Source organism: Lepidochelys kempii, chromosome 21 (genome assembly GCF_965140265.1).
Source record: "Lepidochelys kempii isolate rLepKem1 chromosome 21, rLepKem1.hap2, whole genome shotgun sequence".
Taxonomy (NCBI): Eukaryota; Metazoa; Chordata; order Testudines; family Cheloniidae; genus Lepidochelys; species Lepidochelys kempii.
The window spans coordinates 7354719-7373333 of record NC_133276.1 but is presented as its reverse complement, the minus strand read 5'-3'; the positions used below and the strand labels follow the sequence as shown (position 1 = coordinate 7373333).

Genomic DNA, 18615 nt, shown 5'->3' with positions numbered 1-18615 from the left:
TTGGGAGCAGGGATGGGGGGAGGCACAGGAGGCCCCGTAAGAACTCTGTTGTACCAGCTTGGTCTATACTGGGGAATTTGCCCAAGTTCCCACCACCAGGATAGCTGCAAATCTCTAACATGGACAGGCAAAGATTGCAATTTGCACTGGTTCCACCCACCCCAATTTCAAGATGTGATCATCACTGGTGCAAATAGCAACTTTGCAGTAAAGGTTTGAGAGTTTACACCGGTGTAGCTGCTCCAATGGCTGGAATCCCTAGTACACCAAAGGCCTCAGGGACGTTTGCAAACTGCACCTCGCCTGGAGGCTTGACAAGTGTATCTCTCCCTGGATGGCAAAAGCTTTTCCTGTGCTGTCTTTTTTAATACACTTGTTGGTATTTTTGGTTTAAATGGAAGGAAAAAACCTCAGCCCTGTTCTCGGAGGACAGGCATCCGCACCTCAGCAACCACCACAGCTAAGTCCCTCTGCTGGGCTCAGAAGCCAAGGAAAGAAAGGGGTATTGAAATTTAACTCTCCATTCACCCCTGGGGTGGTGGGTTTCTCCAGAAGAGCAGTGAGGCACGTGGCCTGGGTGGTGCAGTGCAGGGGAACCTTGCTCTGCAGTTCCCAAAGCTGGAATAGTTCTGTGGATTTAAAAAAAAACAAAAAACTGTCCTCTTATGTGCAGGGCCCAGCACAATGGGACCCCACTCTCAACTGGGGCCTTTAAGTGCTACCACAATATAAATAATAATAAAATAACTTCAGTCCCCAGGGTTACCAAGCCAGCTTCCAGCCTGTCTCAGTTTCACCCTCAATCATAGCAACAGCACAGGAAAGGAAATGTCCATTGCTCCTATAGTCACTGCTGTCCCTCATTAAGGGCCCAGTCCCGCAGTCCTCAGTAAAGACTCCCACTGAAGTCACCTATTGTAGGACTGAGCTCTGGCTGGTTTGTCTGACAAAGATGGAGGAGGGAGGGCTGACTATCCTGCGTGTGTGGTTACTATCCACCAAGACATGGATGGAGCGGTCAACCACGTGGCAACCCCCTTTGGCCAAAGGCAGAGTCTTTTCTTTGAGTGGAAATCACTGCACAATATTTATTTGCACAGTGTGGACAATAAAAAGTCTTATTTATGGTGCTCGAGTCCCACCGGCATGGTAAGGATATGTATACTTTGTATGTTATGCTAGCAGCATGAGCATCAGAATTCCCAGCTTCCATAACTGGCTCATGAAATATTATTGTTGGTAAAACTTGGCAGAGAAGACAGATCCGGGAAAAAATATAAATACATACATAAAACAAAACGGCACGACAAAGTTTCCTCATTGTATGTGTCCTGGAGAAAAAGCTACCTGTACTCATGCACATGTAGGCAGTGGCTGATTTTTCAGAAAGATTCATGCCATAAATCAGAGGGAAGGATCAAGCGCTAGAGCAATAAGCTGCTTATGGACACATAGGAAGATGCTGTCTGGCACTTGCCCAATTTACAGCAGTTTTTGTTTTCAAAGTTTTAACAATTCCCAAGTGCTTCAGTCCTGCATTGTATGGAATGAGAGCCTACAACATGCAGGGCCAGGTCCTCCACTGGTGTAAATGGGTGGGGCTTGGCTGCCTTCAATGACTTTCTCCAGGATAGAGGACTGGGGCCAGCCCATATAATGCGAGATTATAGCGTTTTGAAGACAAAACTATATGAAGCATGGTGACAACACAGAACATAGCAGGAAGCTTTTATTCAAACTTTCCCATCATCATTAATTGTCCTAATCGCTCCCTCCCGTCCTAAACGGGTAGGAATACTAGGCATAGTACCATATTGAAACAGACCAGCCTAGGTGTCTGCCATCTTTTCTCTGGTGAGAAGTCTCAGGTCAATGCCAAAATGCAATGTGCCTACCGGTATTTATGCAGTAACTTGCCACAAGGGGAAATTACTTCCCGATCCAAGCAGGTGAATATTTACACCCTGAAGTATGAGGATTAAGAGCCTCTCTCATTTTATCCCAACTGCGTATGTATTTCATAGCTGGGCATTTCCTCACATTTGTGTGCCCGTCTTTAGTTCCTTAACATTATTTCAAAATCATTTTTGTAATATTTGAATATCTACAATATTCCCCTCTTATGGGCAAACATTCACGGATCCTAGGTCTTTATTGCACACGTGCACAGTAGTGCATTCGTGTTTAGGGGGTGTGGGTTCTCATGCTAAATGTTCTGTCAGCTTTTCGTACTGTATCAATCCAAACAAGAATGCAAGTTCCTCAGGGAATGTCTCACACCGCATTTGTAAAGTGACACACACTCTTTTGGCCTCTTATAAACAATGAGTAATAGTTTGGGCATTACTGTGTAAAAGACAGTGGATCCTTTTAGCAGCTTTGTGGCTTGCTCAAGTATTCACTGAAATGGATGTGATCAGGCCATTTAGAAAGCTCAATCCATCCTTTGTTATCCACTAAATTGACCCCCGTGTTTTCCAGGCAAAGCAGCGTACACGCTGGCCAAGACTGTCAAGTGACTACACTGACTCCAGCACCTCTATTTTCAGAAACACTGTAAAAGGCCTTATTTACTGTGGACAGGAGCTCAGCGCTCTCTGAAAAGTGGAGCTCTTTAAGGTGTCACAGTTTGAGTGCTGTCTCAGGATGGGCTGGCCCTTTAAGGGATGCAGGCTCAGCCCTTCCTGTGCCCAGTTAGCCCCATCTGGGAGACAGCTAAGGCGAGGTGGTGGCCCTGCAAGTCACCAGGTCCTCAGTTAAAAAGCAGGCAAACAGCTCAGTCAGGAAGGGACCAGCAGGGATATGCCAGGTCAGGGGAAAGGATCTGGGAGGCAGGGCCGGCTCCAGGCACCAGCGAAGGAAGCAGGTGTCTGGGGCGGCCAATAGACAGGGGTGGCACTCCATGCGTTATTGGGGCTACACATCCGGGTCCTTGGTGGCAATTCGGCGGCGAGTCCTTCATTCCCTCTCTTCCTCTTCAGGGACAGCTCAATCGGGTTTTTCTTATTTTCTTTCTTCGCCGCTTGGGGTGGCAAAAAAGCTGGAGCTGGCCCTGCTGGGAGGAGACTAAAGAGGCACAATTGGGCTGATCCCTATTCCTTAAAAGGGCCAGCCCACCCTGTGACAGGCACACAGAGTCACTTGCCAGTGCTGACCATCTTGGCAGTTGTCTTGATTAGGCCCTGATCCTGTGAGATGATGAGTGCCCTCAACTCCTGCTGAGGTCAACAGGAGCTGAGAGCAAACAGCACCCCACTGGAGGCATTCAGCATCTTGCTGGCCTGGGCCCATAATACAATAGACACCCACCAAGCCTTGTGCCCCCTAGTATGTAGCTATCCATGCCCCTGCATGGCCTATGGCACCATGGCGTCAGAGTGTGTGCCAGAACCACCAGGCTCAGGCAGGGGAGGTCTACTGATGCTTAGTTCTACAGCCCGAGCTCCTGAGCCTGGCACCTTCCTGCAGGGGAGCCTTTGTTCATCTCTAAGACGAAGCCATTACAGGCTGGGGAATCTGTGGCATTCAGGTGGGTTACACAAAGAACGAGTCTGCCTAGGGCAGCGTTTCTCAACGACCGGTCCTGGAGAGCTCCCTGACACCATTTAGGAAGGCCCTTCAGAGCACTCGGAGAATAAGTTGTTTTCAAGACAGAGAGCATTGGAGGCATCCTGGGAAAATTGGGGGGGGGGGGGGAATGAATTGCCATCCAAGCAGGGAGGAAGCAAGTCCTCAAAATACCAATGCCTGCCCACTCAGGCCAGTCACATCTCATTGCACTTCAGCCTTTCCAGTGCAAGATTCCTCTTTGCAATGGGTAGCCCTTGGACTGGTGACTCACGCCCTTAATACAGCACCTCCACATGCTGGATTGGCACCCTGTCAGCTGCTTGACAGGCAAGCACCATATGAAATGTTTAGCAAGTGGAAAAGGCCCATTTCACAGAGACGGAATGAAAAGAATCACAGAGAGGCTGTCTGGTGCCCTCTCGGACAGGGAAGGTATTGTGAGAGACGGCTAGTTTCACAGTTATTTTATATCTTGTTCGGTTTTAAATGTTTGTGCCACACACACGTTCCAGCCTAAAACAAGGGTTTCGTTTTCCCCTTATGGCTCAGAGAAGCCCGGCAATAATGGTGAACAGCATTTTCAAATAATTTGCACAGCTATGTTACATCTCATCCAACACTCCCAAAGCACCTCACTAACTGCCTTAGTCACAAAAGCCTCACAATGCCTCTGGGAAACAGGGGAGCATCATTATCCCCCTTTTACAGGGAAAACACAAGGCAGAGACAGGACGGGACTCACTCCCTGTCATACAGCAGCCCTGTGACAGAGCTGGGAGATACCCCAGAGTCCAGACTGTCACGTGCTGTTCTCTAACGAGGCAGGACTCTCATCTGAGCACCAGCCTGGTGTGTATTTCTTATCCACAGGAGGATAGGGGCAAACAGCAACTCCTTTCAGTAGCACCACAGAGTCGGGGCTTGTAATCCATCCACTGAAGCTCAGGTAAAGGGCACATACGTTAAACGATCAGGCCAAATGTGCCCCCCATAGAGGCGCAGAGGGAGAAGGACAGATCCCTCCATTCCCAGCCCCTAACTCTGGTGGGGCAGGGAGAGCATGACAGCCCACGGGCTGGGTGCAGGGTGGGAAGTTGCTGGGGAAGGCGCCGGGAGCAGGTTTCCTGGCCTCTGCTCAGCCAGAGTTAGGGGCATTGCCCATGCCCTGTGCCTCCCCTACTGAGTTGTCCGCAAGCTCTGGGGAGACAATGGTGCTGGGAGTCCCCCCCAGGTTGGGGGGTTCAGAGGCACATGCTCACCACTCTTGTGGCCCCAGCTCCCCAGCTCCCCAGGAGCCAGTGAGATTGGCTTCCCTGGCCCAGGGAGGTGGGGCTGGAAGTTCCTCCCAGAGGCAACATGTGGGGCGGTCACACGTCCCCCAATTTACATTGTGCCCCTCTCCCAGTATCAGGAGTCACAAGGAGGAGAAAACTCAGGCATGTCAGCAAACATATGGAAAAGACAAGAGAGTCAGGCTTTAAACTGTCTCTCTCCTCCTCCCACACATCAGTCTCTGGGTCCATGCCTGGCAGATGCGGGGGCGAGCAACGCCTCGTCTGCCTCTTGGCCAACACGGTGTTTTTCATCTGTTCCTGTCTTGCCTCCTTGACACTCTGCAGTGCTCTTAGGAGCAGATCCCCAGTGCAAAGCCTTGAAGTGGAGGGGGTGGGGGAGATTATGGGGAGGTGGAAAATTCGATGAACAGAAGAGCCTATTTGGCTAATGAAGCTGTAATTGCTCCGAATCTTGCTAATAGGATGAAAGTATTAGAGCCTCCCAATTCCCCCTGCAGCTGCAGTGGGTGCTCTCCCTGCAAACACCTGAACTCTTCCCTTCGCTCTTCACAATCCAGTATCTAAAATAGCCCAGTGTTGTCGAAACTTAGCTGGATTGGCAGGATTGACGGATCAGCCCAGCTCCCCAAACCCTTTTAGATTTGTGGAGGGGGAAGGGAAAGGAATAGGGGGTTCTCAGCCCTGGACTGCCAAAGTGGAAACGGGATAAAATCTCGGGCAACATCTCACAACACCACTTTGCACCGCCTATCAGGCAGTGTTTAAAGTCGCCTGGAAAGGTGTCTATCAAAATCTGGGAGTAGCAGCTTCAGTAAGACCCTATTTAAAGTGCACCTCTCAGTGACTCTGTTTATTTATTCAGTTGCTTATTTTGCAGGATCTGCTGGGACCTCTGGCAGAGCAGAAGGGCAGGGTGCTTAGCAGCGCTCCTTACCACGGCTCAGAAAACACAACCTGGCCTGCACTCCCCGCGCCATCTGTTCCAGTACGGCAGCATCCACACAAGAAAACTGGAGCACTGGCAACATCCCAAAGCCAGGCCCATGTGGGGTGTTCCCGACAGGGTGGGCCACATCCCCAGGACCTCTGAACGACCCTCTTCCCCCAGGCCAGGTGGAGTGAGCTGGTCCTGCAGGCGCACCGAAGTGCTACAAATCAATGTCACATTTGAGGGGGCCTGGACTCTGAGGGCATGTCTACACCACCAAAAAACCCCAAAACCCTTGCGAGAGCAAGTCTCAGAACCTGAGTCAAATGACTGTGGCTTGCACTACAGGGCTAAAAGTGGCAGGATAGGTATCCCCGCTCGGGCTGGAGCCCAGGCTCTGAGACCCCGGATCGGGGGGTCTCAGAGTCCAGGTTCTGGGCCGAGCCCAAACGTCTACACACCTATTTTTAGGCCCGTAGTGCAAGCCCCATAAGCCTGCCTCACCTGACTCAAGCGCTGAGACTCACTACGGCGGGGGGGTTTCTGTTGTGCTGACGTACTCTCAGCGTAGATGGGCAGAAGAGACAACTGCAGACTGAGCCCAGGGTTTCTCTCATTTCCTTTGCATTCAGTTCTGCTGAAGTCAATTCTGACCTTATCCCCTAGCCACCAACATCGCTGCTCTCCTCAAGGGTGTTTTGCACTCCAAACAGTGAGGACATGGATAACTGGTGAGAGTCAGCTGCAGGTGGACTGCATTCACTCCCTGGAGGGAAAACCACTCAGAAGCTCAGATTTACCATAGAACAGATCAGACCACTGGTCCCATCGAGACTGGTAGCAACCTATTGGCAATGTTTCAGGAGAAGGCAGAAGCAACCAGATCCCTCATCTAAAGTGGAGATGATAATTCTTCCTTACCTTACAGGGAAGGATAATGGAGGATAAAGTCATTAATATCTAGATTCTACAGTGGTGGGGGCCATATGGGACTGCCTATAAGTCACCCCCTTTTGAGGAGAACTCCCTGGATCCTCCAAAATATCAGATGATCCGAGGCAGCAGATCAGTAAAAAAAAAACTCGGCCCACCTTCTCCTGCTGCCTCCATCGTTGATAAAGGAAACACAAGATATTTATTAGCCAGAGGTGACTGATAATGGAACCATTCTCATCTTTTAAATCAATACTGAGAGAGAGACATGCACACATTAGCCACAGTCGCTCTTTATGGCAGGATAACCATACCCACTTCTTCTCTGACCTCTGCCTACCCTCCCGGGAGTCTGGATCAATGTCGGCAGACTGCCTTAAATTACCCCCGTTGGTGGAATGGAAGCTTCAGTCCGTTTCCCATTACTCCAACCACGAGTCATCCTCTCCTCCCCCCAGGGACACAGCGTCAGATGACCACCACCTGAACCGCCCCCCCCCAGCTGATTTGACAGTACTGTCAGCTTGTCACCTCCATGCCAACCAAAACTTTCTAAGAAAACCAAGCCCAGCCCTTTGCAGCAGTGACTTGGGCAGCACTCGTATCAGTGACATTTGCAGGGAGGCGGCGGGTTGGTTTTTAGCTGTGATAACAGGGGAAAACAATTAGGCATCTTCTGTATTCTAGCTCCAGGACAAATTACAATCTGGGCAAATGCACTCTGCCTGAAATTCCTTCTGCAAAGCCTGTAGCGCCACTCATTCTACCTGCTCTGCGAAGGGAGTGAGAACGCCCATATTAAAGAGACATGCTCCCCTGCAAAGGAAGGTGCCCAGATACCACAGGGATGAGCTCAATATCGGAAGCTAGACAGACAGGCAGAGTGTCCCTACACTCAGTAAGTTGCTTCTAGTCTTTGCTGCCCACAAGAGTGGTTTCTCCTGCTCTCTCCGTCTGTTCCATCCCCAGAACAAGCAACTCAGACAGCAGCATTAGCTTCTCCAACACTGCCCGGCCATTGTGCATCAGGCTTGACCTGGAGCAATCTCCGTCTCCATGGCCCATTCAAGACTTTGGCCTCTCTGCTGAGAGAGGGATAATGAGTGACGTGGCCACTAGTCTGCTAGAACCTGAAATGAGACCCAAAAAAGCTTATTTCACTTGGGCCGCACTGAGCTGGCCTGGGGCATCCAGCCCTATCCGCTGTCCTAGAGGAAAACATCCCGTTCGTTTTACAGAAGCTTTGCTTGTTCACCTGCCATGGGCACAACAAAAGCCCCTTCTACCTCCGGCACTCTCAGCTGTACCGATAACCCCTGGAATCACAACCCCTCTGCCTCACCGGTCACCAGGCTCTCCATCTCTCCCTCCAACTGATTTACAGCCCTGGCTTTTGTGGCAGTTGGCTCATGTTTCAAACATTCCATCTGGGTTTCCTCTAGGCTGGTCCCTCCGTTAAACGTAATCGATGGCCTTCTGTTGTGGGATACGGTCCCGGCACGGGGAGGTTGACAGATTCCAATCTGTACTTTTCTGTCTGACCAGCAAAAGCACTGAAGATCATCAGAGAAATCACGTACGCAGCCACGTACGGCACACGTGGCTCACTTGCAGCGACGCTACCAAGTTCTTGCAGCAGGGGAGTGCATGGCAATTGCCCTCCAGCACAACGCTCGAGGCTGGATATGAGTGCATGCCAGGCCGATACCTCAGTGGACCTGAGCGGTAGCGCATCTCAGGGCTCCCCTTCCACTCCAGGGTACATGGTATGTGAGGAGAAGGGGCACATCAAAGGAGACCTACTTAAGTGGGATGCTCATCGTGTCAATATGGCAGGTGGCTCCGGACGCCTCTCTCCCTCCTGACAAGAGTAACTGGTGGCCAGATTCATAGAGTCTGAGGCCAGAATTGCTCATCTCGTCTGACCTCCTGCATAACCCAGGCCAGAGAACTGCCCCACAATAATTCCTAGAGCAGAGCTTCTAGAAAAACATCCCATCTTAATTTAAAAGTTGCCAGTGATGGAGAATTCACCACGATCCTTGGTAAATTGTTCCAGTGGTTAATTACCCTCCCTGTTAAACATTCACACCTTACTTCCAGTCTGAATTTGTCTAGCTTCAGCTTCCAGCAGTTGGATCCTGTTACACCTTTCTCTGCTAGACTGAAGAGCCCATTATTAAATATTTACTCCCCATGTAGATACTAATATAATCAAGTCACCCCTTAACCTTCTCTTTGTTAAGCAAAATAGATTGAGCTCCTTGAGTCTAGCACTATAAGGCAGGTTTCCTACTCCTTTCATCATTCCTGTGGGTCTTCTTTGACCCCTCTCTAATTTATCAATGCGCTTCGTGAATTGTGGGCACCAGAACTGGACACAGGAGTCCAGCAGCAATTGCACCAATGTGGCAGGCAGCTCCACACAGCCCTCCTGCTACTACGGCAAGGCCCCTTGCTGGCCATGTGGCAGCATCAGATGGCTGGCATGCCCTATGGCCTACTCAGCACTTCTCACTTTGACGTTGTGTGTGCAACACGCCATACCTGGGCTGGGCCAGGCCAGATAAAAGCCCCATTACAGACATCACTAAGCAGAGCTGGCCTCCTTTCTATCCTGTGTTACGCCTGCTTCCCCCCCTCGTAGTGGCAAAGGCTACAGGTTACCGCACATCTCTGTGCACGGTATGATGCGCCCATTCTGATCTAGGAGCATTTCACATGCACTTTGCACAGGATGACTGCACGAGATGCACGGCCATGGAGAACGAGATCCTGCATCTGTAAATCACAGTGTAAACTCACAGACTTATATAAATTATTGCTATTGACACTGGAGCAATGGTTAATGGGGGGGAGGGATAGCTCAGTGGTTTGAGCTTTGGCCTGCTAAACCCAGGGTTGTGAGTTCAATCCTTGAGGGGGCCATATAGGGATATGGGGCAAAAATTGGGGATTGGTCCTGCTTTGAGCAGGGGGTTGGACTAGATGACCTCCTGAGGTCCCTTCCAACCCTGATAGTCTATGATTCTAAAGAGAGTGAGCAACCCCTCCTCAGACTGAGGCTATTCGTGCAAAGCACCAGGGTCTGCTGAATGGAATCCACGCACTGCCAAAAGCATTGGCACTGCATGTGTGCAGAGATTTGCTTCAAATCCAGATTCATCACCCTCCCCTGCTCAGCACGGAATGAAACTGCACTTCTGTGTGGGAGTAGCAACAGTGACAATGTACATCTGTCTATGTTATTTCTGTGAAGCCCCTCAGCATAATATACAAGTGCCAGCAATAGACAACACCTGTCAGCCTCAAGGGTCCAAAAAGCCCATCCAGAAACTGATAGACCAATGACAGTAGAACCTCAGAGTTACAAACACCTCGGGAATGGAGGTTCTTCCTAACTCCGAACAAAACGTTCTGTTGTTCATTCAAAACTTTACAACTGAACATTGACTTAATACAGCTTTGAAACTTTACTATGCAGAAGAAAAATGCTTTTAACCATCTTAATTTAAACAGAAAAGCACAGAAACAGTTTCCTTAATTTATCAATTTTTTTTTAAACTTTCCCCCTTTTTTTTCTATAGTTTACATTTAAGACAGTACTGTACCGTATTTGCCTTTTTTTGGGGGGGGGGGAGGGTCTATGCTGCTGCCTGATAGCATACTTCCAGTTCCAAATGAGATGTGTGGTTGACCGGGCAGCTCGTAACTCTGAGATTCTACTGTATACCGACCCACCAAGGAAATGCAGCCATATCTAGGGTGAAACAAAGCAGATGCTTAACAGCACACAGCAACCCGGCACAACAGTTTAGAGCAAGAAGTGAAAAGGAATCTTGTATCCATTTTGAATCTGGAGGAAGAATTTAAGGAGACAGAATGTATACACTTATGTTGAAATTTGGTAGAGACACTGGGTTAACCCCACTAAACTGTAAAAAGTGCTAGGGGATTTTCAATACTACCCTTAGTGCTCAGATACTACAAAGATGGGCCATATAGTACAGACAAACCAATCAATCCTGGGTTTACATTTCATCTGAAAGCATACAGTTAACCTGTGGAATTCACTCTTGCAGGAGTTCAGCCAGTCAAACTCTGGCAATTGGCAGGACCAAGGAATGGATAGATACAGGAGAGGAATACAGAACAAATGCACTCTTGTTTTGTAACATCTTGCTTTTCCCTTTGCAAGAGGACCCACTAAGTTGCAAAACAACTTTCCTCCTTCCCACTCCCACGTGGCTGGAGGACGCCGGACTTCTGGAGTCCAGCCAATCAATACAGAGACACTAATGCATTAATTACTCTTCTGTAATGGCAGGCCATTAATGAATGGACAGACCCAAACTTGATCTCTACATTATTAATGATCCTACACTGGAGCCAGGGAGGGCCAGATGGAATGGATAGAAAGTGAGGGGTGGTCTCTGCAACCTTCCCCAGTCTCCCCTTCCCAATCCAGAAAGGTCCACAGTCTGATTCGAGAGCTGTTTGATTAGCCACCCTAAATTGTGTTGCCATCGGATGGGAGTTCAGGGCATATTCATCATTGCCTAGCACGCCCCGAGGGCTGTGCGGAGAGTTCCATCTGGGAGCAGTGTCCAGTTTCACCGTGTGCTTTGCAGCATAGTGGAATATATTAATTAGCACAGGGGAGTTGAGGGGGCGGCCAGGCCAAAGTCGTGATGCAACTCCGGGTGATAGCAACAGCCAGTGGTTATCATCTACAGCTGTTCGGGCGGGGGGGAGGGGTCTGTGAAGTGAGTCTGGGATCTCAATCTAGCCCCCTCCAGGGACAAATGTCTACATCACAAAACCAACCAGCACCCTTTGAGTAGTCTCAGCTGACAGGCCAAGGATGAATGGGCCATGGAGAGTGAATTCCTGTCTTGCCCTGCGGAGGGATCTCTCCAGGGTAGAAGCGAGGTGGGCAGCCCTGCCCTGATGCCTCTGCTGCACCTGACGCCTCCCGTCTCCATGGCTTGTGGAGAGAAATCACGAGCCTGGTGGAAGCAGACACAGCTCTGTTGAAGTCAGCGCATTGCACCTGCTTGCACCAGGGTCCCAGTGCCCTCTCCCATGCTCCGGCTGTGTAAACTTGTGAACGGAAAGACCTGAATGTGGGGGCAGAGGGTTACTCTGCTTTTATTCTCCTTATTCATCTCATTTCTGATTTGGGGAGGATCAATATTTTCAGTTGCTGGCGGAAAAAAAGGGTTTGAACCTTAGTTCAACCAGGGACTCTGCGCGCAGGTCCCCGGGAAGCAGCGTGCTTTGAAATCCCCCTTGCTCTGGGGTTTCAGTGCCCTTGGGGCATCGTGGAGCAGATTTGCTAACTCATGGGCATCCCTGCCACACTTCATGCAGAACGGTTTTACCTTGATAAATGTCTCACCTCCCCCGGTATCTCTGACAGCTACAAAGGAGGAAGGATGGGCTCGTGGTTAAGGCACTGGGCTGGGAACAGGAAATGTGCGTTCAATTCCCAGCTCAGCCACAGCCTCCCTGTAGGACCTTGGGCAAGCCATTTAAATGCGCTGTACGTCAGTCCCCCATCTGCAGCATGGGGATAGTGATCCTTCCCTCCCTACCTCCCAAGGCTATTGGGAAGATAAATCCATTACCGTCTGTGAGGTGCTCAGACATCCCTGACATGGAGGGCAGACATACGCCTAGACAGAACTAACATTGACAAGGACACCTGTCAGCTGAGATCACTACAGCATCTGCTTCTGGTGCAAAGTGGAGACCCCGGCTTCTGTAGGCAGCAGAGAGTGTCCTGGACTCCATCCCCGGAACATGAGAGGAAGTTTATGAACTGGGTCCGAGCTTTGACGTTAGCCTTCTCTCTGTAATGGGACAGAACCGGAATATGCCCCTCCCTCCCCCCACGCTTGTGGAAAATTTGAATCTGAATGTATTTTAAGAGATGGGCCTGAGACCTACAGTCAATTCCCTTCCTCCCCATCTCCAAATAAACTTGGCTGCAAGCAGAGTTTCCCCCTCACCAGCAGCATGTCGCAAGGTGTTGAGCCAACAAATCAAGGCTTGCATAATTCTGTGCCCTCCCTGCTCAGTGGGGTTCCTCAAGCTCTCAGGCTAAGGGGGTTCCACTGGGTCTAGTACCCGGTAATACATTTTGTGAGGCATGACCCTCTCCTGGCAAATTCACCCTCATATCCCAGCCCGGGACACAGAGCCCCTCACTTCCCAGTTCACACCCACGAGGCTGTAATCCTGGAATTCTATCCCTCCACTTGCTTCTCCCTCGCACCATGTGCCTCCCTCTGCCCTACTGATGGAGTGAGGAGCTGGAGACAATCAATACAGGGCCAGGGTTTCCTGATCCAGGCTGATGAGAGCAGCAGCAACTCAGGCTGAGGCAAAGCATGAATTATGTATGATGCTGCAAGTCGCCGGCCCTCTCTGACTGGTCCTTGGACCAAGGCAAAGGAGGTAAAGACAGAGAGCGAGCGAGAGACCACTCTCCAGAGACCCAGAGCGTTGGCTGAGAGGGAGCGAGTGAGCAGGGGAGGGCGGGGAGGGAGGAGCACATCCTTATGCAGAGATGCTGCAGTGGCTTTGGGCACACACAGCCAAGCAGCAGCACAAAGCAAGAACTCGCCTGAAGGAGGAGAGCGGGCAGGAGAGAGGAAGGTTGTTGCAGCATCGAGGGCTCTAGGATCTCCCCTGCATACACGCCACGCACACGCACACACATCAACACACGTGTCATCCAGCACAGGGTAAGTGGTCTCTCTCTGCGCCTTGATTTGTGGTGGGGGAAGAATTATCTGGATTTCAGGGAACCATTTCTAAGCCAAGCTAACTTTCAGTGACCCCAGGGTGATGCTCATCTTTTCCAGGGAATATGGCACTGGTAATACCTCCTAGGGCACCTGCAAGCCACCCATCGGCTCCATAAGGGGATGGTCTAAGGCAACAGTGTGGGGCTGGTTTTGTGTGTTTATCAGATGGTGATCATTTTGCAGGAAATGCAGGCACTGGCTGTGCTGGAAAAGGGATGGAGGTGGAGTGCGTGTGTGTGTGCGGGGGCGGGGGGGGGGGGGGGAATCCAAAGAACATGTCCAGGAATTTGTCAGTTCTGGTAGCGGAATAGAGAGAGCCTCATCCAGCAATTTCAAAACCGACAGGGCTGTAAAGCCGAGGCTGCTTGTGTGGAATAGTGCTGGGTTTTACTGCCCTGCTTTCACGGTGTGGTATTACGTTGGGGGTGAGGGCGGCACTTTAAAAAGACCATTGCTATGATCACAGCTCCTGAATTTCTGATTCGGAGGGCGGGAAGCATAGAGTGCAGCTCACCAAAGCAATGTTCCTGCCCTCTCTGTAGAGCTCTTTAGGCTTGCACCCAAGGCAGCTTGTAAACACAAGCTGGGAGAGATCTGGAACAGGGTGCAGGCAGAGGGGTGTGGTGAACCTGAGTTCTCCACTGCAGAAAGAGGGGATCAGAAAGACCATGGCCACCAGCGTCCCCCCTCCTGTCCCTGCGCCTAATTAGGACTCCAGAGCTCAAGCAGGAGGGCAAAAGTTCGGGCTCTTGTGTGTGCGGAGGATACTTGTCCGTGCTTCAGGCTGGTGAGGGCTTGTGTAACGTGTCTGGGTGCTACGAAGTGCTACAGCGGCACAGGGCACTGGTGGGGCCACAGTGATTTTCAGTGGGGCTTGCCTGAATTAAGTCACAGGTGAAAGCCTCCATGCTGGCCCTGCAACATCAAGCAGGAGCGAAGACAGAGGGATGGATGACATGCAGGAGATCACAGGCAGGAGGGCCTAAGGGCTCCTCTCGGCTTTCTTCGCACCCAGGCATTCAGACTGCTGATGGGGTCAGTGCCAGGGTGAATGCGATAATGGCTGAGGCTGTTTTCTGCAGCTTGTGTTTTAAAAAGTGGGTCTCACCCCTTGCCCCATTATCCCATCCACTCCTGTTCCATTCATAGAATCATAAAATATCAGAGTTGGAAGGGACCTCAGGAGATCATCTTGTCCAACCCCCTGCTCAAAGCAGGACCAATCCCCAATTTTTGCCCCAGATCCCTAAATGGCCCCCTCAAGGATTGAACTCACAACCCTGGGTTTAGCAGGCCAATGCTCAAACCACTGAGCTATCCCTCCCCCCATTGACTTCCCTACAACTTAAAAGGGTCTCCGGGACTTCAGAATCATGCATTTATTTCGTGGGGCGGGGAGGGAGGTCATTTAAAATTAGCTTATTTTTCTTTAAAGAAAGGAACACTAGTTGATCCCTTGGACAGGAACTAAAACCCTTCCCAGCCGTGTCCTGGGCAATTCCCCTCCCTCGCCAGCCCTGTTCTAGTGCAACTTTGGGCAGGGAACCTCACTTTCTGATGCAACTAGCAAGCATCAGCCAGTGCTACCCATAAGACAGCAATCTAGAAATGAATCTTTCCTAAATCCAATAAGACCCACTAATCATTTAGTGACACTGCCTAAGAGCATTGGCGGCTGAGAGCACGCACACATGCTAGCCCAACACCAATGCATCCTTTTGTTTCAACTGGATTCTTCTTCACTTCCCGTCCTAAACAGTGATGTCCTGTTAATCAGCTTCTAAGAGCCAACCAAGCAGTGGCTGAGAATGGGGTCAGTGAATCAGTAAAGCACTGGGTGAAAAGTGCACTCGGGGTAAGATAATATTGAACTTCAGTGGAAGTCTCGTTGTTGAGTCCTCTTCAGTCAACAAAGCAGGGCAAGAAAAGAGTCCATGTGGACTGTTTCCCTGCTACCCCAATTCAGAGAGGGGCTGGGTTTAAAAACTGGCAGACCTTGACTTGTCAGCTGAGGACTGTGATAGCCAAACTCTGGGTTGGCACCATCTCCTCCTCTTCCAAAGAGCCTGCATCCCTTACACACACAACATGCTCATTTAACCACTGGGCTACCAGCATTGTAAGCTGAAGTGTTTCGGGTCACGTGTACTTTAAGAGGAGTTTTTAAAAAGACATCTAAGGAATTCAGGCACACAAGTCCCATTGATTTTCACTGTGCTCCTAAATACCTGAAGCACTTGTGAAAATCTTTTCCCTCAAGGTGCCCTGCATGTTGCAAAGAGAGTATTGAGGCTAACCTTTGAGGGTAACTTTCAAAAGTTACCCTCAAGTAAATGTATCATAATATTCTACAGTAGCGGCCCAGCATGCTCCATCTTACAATAGCAATGATGCTGCAAGGCTTGTACTGAGTACTCTAAAATTCTCTAGGACTAGGTGATCAGGAGAGTGGGTCTGCTCAGACACTGTCAGCCTGAAAAGCTCACATCGACTTTACAGTGTGGTTTTAGCTTGAGCTGGAATAAACATCCCCTTTTTTCCATGAATTGGTGAAAATCCGAAATTCCTTCCAGCCATGACTTTTATCCCTCACAGGCCATGGGTGGGTTTTCCCAGGCACGGACTCCTGCTCTGTCACAAAGGACTGTCCTCACAATGTAAACAAGTCCCCCTGTGGCAGAAGCTCACTAGAAATTCGCTGTTAGGTCTAGAGAGAGATAAAGTTACATTTCAGAAGTCTGTCTGTTGGCAGAAGCGGGATCTTCCCCAAAACAATGCAAACACTCGAAGAAATTCAGCTCCAAGGTTTGACCTTGTGTGATCCTCCACTCCAGCCTCCAAAGCCGTGTTCACTTCTCTGAACACTGGCCTTTGTCTCGCCCAGGAGGAGCTCACGAGGTGAAATGGCCTCTCCCCACTAGGGCCAGACAGGCACTCTAGGGAACACAGGGATGAGAACCTGCAGTTCCCAGTGGGGTGTATGGAAGCTATATTTGCTCAACATCAGGGCTTTCTAGAGGCAGCATCTCCTAATAGCAGGGGGGTGAGCTGGAGGAAAACTCCTGTTCAAAGTGGAGAAAGCAGCAGACTAAAGAGCACCATCTGCCCCTGAAGAACTGAAATCATGGCTCACTACTGCACAGTCACTCCCTTTCCCCAGCCTGACAGCCCCACCCTGCCCTGTGGAAACACACCATGGAACACCACACTTACCTATAGTTTCTTCAGTCTTCTCTCTCCCTTCTAGTACCCTCTTTTTCCTCCCTTTTCTTTCCCTCTCACTTCTTTATCTTTTAACATTTTCTTTATCTTTTCTTCTTTCCTCCCCTTTCTTTCCTTCGCCTCTTCCCTCTTTTTTCTTTTCCTTTCCTTTTCTTCTTCTCCCCCTCCATTTTCCTGGCCTCTCTCATTTGCTTTTATTCTCTCTCTCTCTCCTTTCTTTCCTTCATTTTTAATCTGCTACTATTAATTATTTGCATCGTGGTAGTGCCTAGAATTTGGGTCAAAACAGCGGGGTTTTTTTTTTTTTTTTTTTGCAAGAAAACTGGTTTTGACCAACATTTTCAGCCACCTCTACTCAGGCTTCTGTCCCAGCTCATAGTGCAACAGCCAAGGGAGAGCGACAAATTGCCACTGGGGGTAGGATCAGGTTACACACAAAAATCACCTCAGTGGCATGAATGGTTATTCTTTAGCTTTCAGACACAAGACACACACAGAGCTTCGTTTCAGCCTCTATCTTTTTATGATTTATATCTGGCGCCCCAGTCAGAGTGCGACTGTGCTAGGTACTGTACAAATAAGTCACACAGCTGAGCACAGTGCAGAATCTATACACAACAGAGTACACCATTCACACCCATGGAAACATGGGCACCCATGTGAAAACTGACCTTAGATAAATCAAAGCAAGGCCAGTTTTTCAGGTTTTCACATTTCATTGCATACCTGAAGCTTACTCTTTAGGGGGAAAACATATATAAGCCCCAACTTGTTTTAATAAAGTCTTAATAAATTTATTAAGTGTTACGTTCATTAAGAACTTGAACCAAGGACTCATTCCCAATAGGCAACTCCCTGCCCTAAGCAACCATGTTAAATCAGTCCCAAGGTTTCCAACAGAATTTTGTCTGGCCTTTAGAGACTATGTCAAAAGGCTGCCCCATCTCTATAAAATGCTTTGAAATTTTTCTTCAAAAAGTAGCAATTCCACGCAGCCACCTGAACACCACAATTACCACATGCTGCACCTCACAGCCACTTGAAACCTGACAGCAACTACAGGGACAGATCTTCCCTGAGCCAAATGCACAGGGTTCCATTGCTCTTGCTAAAGCAGAATTAGTGTTTGCAATACAGGGCCTATGACATACATATCCTCACTTCTGTTTCCCTGCAGCAGAAGGCAGTTGTGCTACATACACTAGTCAGAATTATTAATCCAGTGGGCAGCCGGCATTTTGCTTGTCCCTTGGGTTGTTTGCTTGACAGAGGTTTCCCTGCAGCTAGTCTGCGTAGTTGTGGGCACGATCCCTTTCCTCAACAAACCGCTGCGCTATCACCATCCTTGGCAAGTGAGATTTCTAAAACTGCCAGAGCCTTTACTGCTCTGCAAACATTATTCCCAGGAGTACTGCATCCATGTGGTTGGATTCCTGGGAATGGCAACTGGCCTTTCTGAATGTGGGAGTCTCTGTAGGAATGAAAGCATGTGGCCAGACATGTAACCATCTACCAGTCCTCCAATGCAAAAGCAGATTATCTCAAACTAGAAAACAACCGTGCAATGTTGTCATGTAAACAAACACACGCTAAAGACTCAATAATTAACAGGGGGGTTTCAAGGATGGTTTTAGAAACAGGTTAAACAGCAGAAATTCAGAAAGTAACAAAAAAGTTACACACAGAGAAATCATATGAGGCAAACGGAGGCAGACAAAAAATTCTAAAAATTATCTGCATCAGTCTTTCTATAAATCAGGGCATCACATGGCATGTCTATGCTGCAAAAAAACCCACAGCAGCCAGTCAGAGCTCAAGTCAACTCACTTGGGCTTGCGAGGTTCCCAGTACG

At 49.5% G+C, this 18615-nt stretch overlaps 2 protein-coding genes across 5 annotated transcripts in view; one reads left to right on the top strand and one right to left on the bottom strand.

The window, feature by feature from the left end:
* RBBP5 (RB binding protein 5, histone lysine methyltransferase complex subunit) overlaps positions 1-18615 on the bottom strand; it is a 174567-nt gene that overhangs the window by 70551 nt on the left and 85401 nt on the right. The gene's annotated exons all lie outside the window — the stretch shown is intronic.
* Positions 13339-18615, top strand: part of CNTN2 (contactin 2) — a 51323-nt gene continuing 46046 nt past the window's right edge. The window contains exon 1 of the mRNA XM_073319998.1: positions 13339-13478. The gene's annotated coding sequence lies outside the window, so the exon portion shown is untranslated. The remainder of the gene's footprint in view (positions 13479-18615) is intronic.